The following is a 6,577-nucleotide window of genomic DNA, read 5'->3' as shown; positions in this document are numbered from 1 at the left end:
CTGACCACAACACTATGATATTCAAAATCAACTACAAGAAAAAAACTGTAAAAAAAACCCACGAACACGTGGAGACCAAACAATATGCTACTAAACAACAAATGGATCACTGAAGAAATCAAATAGGAAATCAAAGAATACCTAGAGACAAAAGAAAACAAAAACACAACAATCCAAAACCTATGGGATACAGCAAAAGCAGTTCTAAGAGGGAAGTTTATAGCAATACAATCTTACCCCAGGAAACAAGAAAAATCTCAAATAAACTAACCTTACACCTAAAGCAACTAGAGAAACAACAAACAAATTGCAAAGTTAGTAGAGGGAAAGAAACTGTAAAGATCAGAGCAGAAATAAATAAAATAGAGATAAAGAAAACAATAGAAAATATCAATGAAACTAAAAGCTGGTTCTTTGAAAAGATAAACAAAATTCATAAATCTTTAGCCAGACTTATCATTAAAAAAAGGGAAAGGGCTCAAATCAATAAAATTAGAAATGAAAAAGGAGAAGTTACAACAGATACCACAGAAATACAAAGGATCATAAGAGAATACTACAAGCAACTATATGGCAATAAAATGGACAACCTTGAAGAAATGGGCAAATTTTTAGAAAGGTACAATCTCCCAAGACTGAACCAGGAAGAAATAGAAAATATGAACAGACCAATCACAAGTACTGAAATTGAATCTGTGATTTAAAAACTTCCAACAAACAAAAGTTCAGGGCCAGATGGCTTTACAGGCAAATTCTATCAAACATTTAGAGAAGAGTGAACACCTATCCCTCTGAAACTATTCCAAAAAATTGCAGAGGAAGGAACACTCCCAAACTCATTCTATGAGCTGGAGGAATCAGGCTCCCTGACTTCAGACTATACTCTAAAACTACAGTAATCAAAACAGTACAGTACTGGGAATTCCCTGGCAGTCCAGTGGTTAGGACTCCACACTCTCACTGCCAAGGGCCTGGGTTCAATGCCCCTGGTTGGGGAATTAAGATTCCACAAACTGCATGGCACAGCCAAAAAAAAAAACAAAACAGTATGGTACTGGCACAAAGACAGACTTACAGATCAATGGAAGCAGATAGAAGGCTAGAAAGCTCAGAAACAAACCCACACACCTATGGTCAATTAATCTATGACAAAGGAGACCAGAATATACAATGGAGAAAAGACAGCCTCTTCAACAAGTGGAGCTGGGAAAACTGGACAGTGACATGTAAAAGAATGAAGTTAGAACATTCTTTAACACCATATAAAACAATAAACTCAAAATGGATTAAAGACCTAAATGTAAGACCGGATACTATAAAACTCTTAGAGGAAAACATAGGCAGAGCACTCTTAGACATAAATTGCAACAATATCTCTTTGGATCCACCTCCTAGAGTAATGAAAATAAAAACAAAAACAAACAAATGGGACCCAATTAAACTTAAAAGCTTCTGCACAGCAAAGGAAACCATAAACAAAAGACAACCCACAGAATGGGAGAAAATAATTTTCAAACGAGAAACTGACAAGGAATTAATCTCCAAAATATACAAACAGCTCATGCAGCTCAATATCAAAACAACAAACAACAAACCCAGTTTAAAAATGGGCAGAAGATCTAAAGAGACATTTCTCTAAAGAAGACCTACAGATGGCCAAGAGGCACACGAAAGGATACTCAACATCGCTAAGAGTTAGAGAAATACAAATCAAAACTACAATGAGATATTACCTCACACCAGTCAGAATGGCCATCATCAAAAAATCTGCAAACAATAAATGTTGGAGAGGGTGTGGAAAAAGGGAACCCTCTTGCACTGTTGGTGGGAATGTAACTTGATACAGCCACTATGGAGAACGGTATGGAGGGTCCTTAAAAAATTAAAAATAAAGCTACCATATGACCCAGCAACCCCACTACTGGGCATATACCCTGAGAGAACTATAATTCGAAAAGATACATGCACCCCAATGTTCACTGCAGCACTATTTACAATAGCCAAGACATGGAAGCGACCTAAATGTCCATCAAATGAATGGATCAAGGAGATGTGTACAATGTGTACACATGTGTACACATGTACAATGGAATATTACTCAGCCATGAAAGGAATGAAATAATGCCATTTGCAGCAACAAAGATGGACCTAGAGATTGTCATTCTAAGTGATGTAAGTCATAAAGACAAATACCATATGATACCACTTATATGTGGAATCTAAAAAAATGATACAAATGAACTTATTTACAAAACAGAAACAGAGTCACAGACTTCAAAAACAAAATTATAGTTACCAAAGGAAAGGTGGGGCAGAGGGATTAATTACGAGTTTCGGACTAACATATACACACTATATATAAAATAGATAATCCAAGGACCTACTGTATAGCACAGGGAACTCTATTCAATAATCTGTGATAACCTATATGGGAAAAGATTCTGAAAAATAATAGATGTATGTATAACTGAATCACTTTGCTGTATACCTGAAACTAACACAACTTTGTAAATCAACTACACTCCAATATAAAATAAAAATTTCTTCTAAAAATAATAATATAGGGCTTCCCTCGTGGGGCAGTGGTTAAGAATCTGCCTGCCAATGCGGGGGACACGGGTTCGAGCCCTAGTCCGGGAAGATCCCACATGCCGCAGAGCAACTAAGCCCATGCGCCACAACTACTGAGCGTGCTTTCTAGAGCTGAAGAGCCAGAACTATTGAGCCCACGTGCCACAACTACTGAAGCCTGCGAGCCTAGTGCCCTCGTGCCTAGAGCCTGTGCTCCACAACAAAAGAAGCCACTACAGTGAGAAGCGTGTGCACTGCAACGAAAAGTAGCCCCTGCTCACCGCAACTAGAGAAAGCCCGCGTGCAGCAACAAAGACCCAACACAGTCAAAAATAAATGTAAAAAAAATAAAAATAATATAAATAATAAGTTTCTAAGTGATGCTGATGCAGCTAGTTTTGGGAATCACACTTTAAGAACAGCTGCTGTAACCTAGCCTTGCTTGACTGATATAGCAGACAGCTCTGGTGCCCTCATCACATTCCCAAGGCCCCACTTCAGTTCCATATGAGCCAGTGTCATCTTGCTTCAAGCCTGTGCCATGCATGGGTCTGCTTTCTGCTCCAGAGCACCCTCGTGTACGTGCAGCTCTGAGGTACAGGGGAGTTAAGACTGCTGGCGGCAACTCTCAACAATTGGAGAATAAAGTAGTGAATAAATGTTCTGGCCCCCATCTGCCAGGTACACAAATCTAGAGGATGCTGCAGGCTTCGCAGAGGTCCTGGCAATGTTGAGCCCCAGCTGCCCACAGCGCAACCTCTGTAACACACCCTGAGGCTGGCTTTTCCTCTGTCCCTGTTTCACTCTTGCTGCTCCCTCACCTGTTTCCTGAGATCAGCTCACGGGTAAACAGCTCTCATCCGAGTCCTTTTCTCAAGCTCTGCTTGTAGGGGAACCCAAACTAAGATAACTGTGTGTATGCTGGGAGACGAAAGGATGTTGAATATGATCACAAGGGCAGCATCTGACGTTGTATAGGAAAGAAAGATGGTGGACAATGGCTTTGAATGTGCGACCTCCTTATTAGATCTGGTATTTTCTGTTTGAACCTAGGGTGCCTACTCGGTTCTTCTGCAGACCAGGATCTATTGCACCTGCTCTCATAGTCTGGTCTTGGTTGGGTCAGAGTTCCAGGGTTGCAGGGATGAGTATGAATGGCTGGGTATCAAGCTCTGATCTTCCTGCTTGTCAGTCATGCCTATTTCTCTGGACACTCCCTGGATTCTGACCTTTAGTTTTCCAGATGCTCTGCCTGATCTCTGAGCCCTTTGAAAGTCTCCTGATCACAAATTTAATGCCTGAAATTTCAGAAGCAGATCCTGTTTCCTTGAGATTAAGTCACTTTGCCTGACCCTTGTCTGTCAAGGGAAAGGACTGGTTAGAACAGCATTTCCCAACCTCTTCAGATACGGAACATAGAAGGATGATCATACATGCACAGCCCACTGCAGTAAACTGATGACGCCATTAGCAGCCAGCTATGTCCGGGCCTGCCCACTCTGGGACCTCGGCGGGTTCCGTATCTCAGGCTCACCCCAATCCCAAAATATTAATTGCAGAAACTATCAATACTTACAGGAACAATAACAGCAACTCTCTGGAATCCAGAGAATGCAGTATTATCAACCCACAGTGAGGAGGTATTTGGGGACAGCAAGCCCAGCCCTGGGTGCCCTCTGCTCTCACACCCAGGCGGCCAGGCTCACAAACTCACACGTCCACTCCCCTCCCAGCCTCTTCACGAAGCAGCTATGGAGACTGATTTTAGGCACCTTCCCGGACAAGGGTCGTTCTCCTGGCCTCCTAACTGCCTTCCTTTTCCAAACCTCTCCTGGTTTTGCCTCATCTCAGACATCCATGGCCAAACTACTCAGTTCCACGTGGCCCCAGGTCATCCTTACCACCTTGGTCACAAACCTGGACCTGGTCATGCGTGGCTGCCCCTCGTGGTTTGTCTTCAGGAAGAGAAAAAGTTGTGCCCCTCTGGCAACTGACAGAGGTGGCACTTCTCATTTAAAAGGAAAAGGAGTCTCAATAGGAAGCGAGCCCCTTGTGAGGAGAAATTAGAGCGGGAGATGATGACGGTGCTGAGCAGATAATAAGCAGGAACACCTTCCTCCAACTCCGTGGAAATAATTGCAAACACAGTCCAATGCGCGGAGCCACAGGGGACCAGCTTAAACCTGCGGCTGCACAAAATGGCAATGTGTTTTCGGCTGATTGGCTCGCATTTGGTTTTGATTTCAGACAAGGGATGAGCTAATGAAGCATGAGGTTAAATTAGCTCTCCTTGGCCCTTGTGGATTGAGAAATGGATTAGTTATGTATTGTTGGGGAGCCAACATTCCTTTATTGCCCTTGTGATCCACTAAAGAGCAGAGCATTGAGAAAACTCTTCCTCACTTGTCTGGTGGTTGGGACATGGGCACCTGATGCATCTGAACCTCAGAAAGTGAAGAAGGAAGATACAAATGGACAAACATTTCTTCCTTCCTTCTTACTTAGGGAGCTACAATGCTGGAAACAAGTTAAACTAAATTAGATTATTTGGAGCAGGGAGATCAGAATTGAAGGTGGTACAGCTATGGGTCTCCATTGTTGGGATTTTTTTTTTTCAAGATAATCACCAAATTGAAACCTTGCTGATTATTTATTTGTGCCACAGTATCCCTAGGCTCATATTTATACTTTTTTATAAGCCAATTCCAAAGGCCAGCTTCCCTCAAGATGCATTTACTGGTCTATTGCTCATGACCTCTGAGGTCCCAAGTAGGAGGAGAAAATATCCATTCTGGCCAAGTAAACAAAGAAGGGTGTTCTGGGGCTCCTATCAGGTTATATGGCAGACGACCCTCTGGGCCATGTCTAGCTTGGCATAGCATTGTCCAGGGTCTTCAGTGAATAAGAGCTACCCTCCTGTCATGTAGGACTGTAAGTGAGACACTGGAAACCTAGCCTTGGCATAATTCCCTGATTCCTGCATTCATTCACTTGTTCATTAAAGATTTTATTGACTTCCCATTATGCAACCAGCGTTGTACTTTAAGCTCTCATCGATTCAAAGAAGTATTAAGATAAGTCTCCACCCTCAAGCAGTTTGCCATCCAGCAGAGAGCTAACCCTAATTTCTAAGAAGAAAAATTCAAAAGTAAAATACTGTGAAGGGGGATAGTTCAAAATACACCACTACGCAGAACAGTTAGTACGTGGAGAATCAGAACAACAAGACATCACACTTTGGAAAGATCACCCACAGGGAGAAAAATCATCTGAGAAACCCAATCTCTGCTCAGTGTCTCATTCAAAGGAATAGAGTCCCACCACCAAAAGCAAGTGGAAAGTAATTTCAAACTCTGCTAGTCTCTCCCAAAGAGCTTGAAGGAGTGCAACTTAAAACCGACAGCTATGTTTAAAACAGTACTTTCATCTCCTTTCCAGTTGTTTCACATTCAGAGAGGCTTTTTCAAACTAATTCTGCTCACAGGAGGAAGTGGCAGGAAGGCCCAGCCCTTCCCTATTCATCCAACTTCTCCAGGCCTGAGTCTACCTACCTACCACTCCCCTCACTTGACAGCATTAACACCCAGGCAAGGGTTCATCAATGCCAGGACTCTCCTTGGAGGGTGAGGACAGGAGACAAGAACAAAACATAAGTGCTCTTCAGAAGCCTATCTGTTTAGGGTGTAGTAGGGTAAAGGGAACATGGCAGTATTGATCAACTTTCTTCCCGTCACTAGTAAGATCACAAGGTGGATGGGATCGGCCGCTTGTAGAAGTTTTCTTGGGCTATACACTGTCAGAAGTGGTCAGGGAGATAAGACACTGGCAGTCATGCTCTATCAGAAGAATATCATTTAAGATTCATATTTAATTCCAACATTTGAACTGTGATGTAGCCAAATAATTCTAAACCTATTACTTTTACTTAATAGTCTTAAGAATGTTAATCAATTCAATACATACTCTATAACACATGCTATAAACATGATAGGTACACATGTCTGAG

This window comes from Delphinapterus leucas, chromosome 3, assembly GCF_059928025.1.
Source record: "Delphinapterus leucas isolate spDelLeu-1000000601 "Yukka" chromosome 3, BTC_Dleu_Yukka2, whole genome shotgun sequence".
NCBI lineage: Eukaryota > Metazoa > Chordata > Mammalia > Artiodactyla > Monodontidae > Delphinapterus > Delphinapterus leucas.
The sequence above is the reverse complement of the archived record's forward strand: the minus strand, read 5'-3'. Positions refer to the sequence as shown.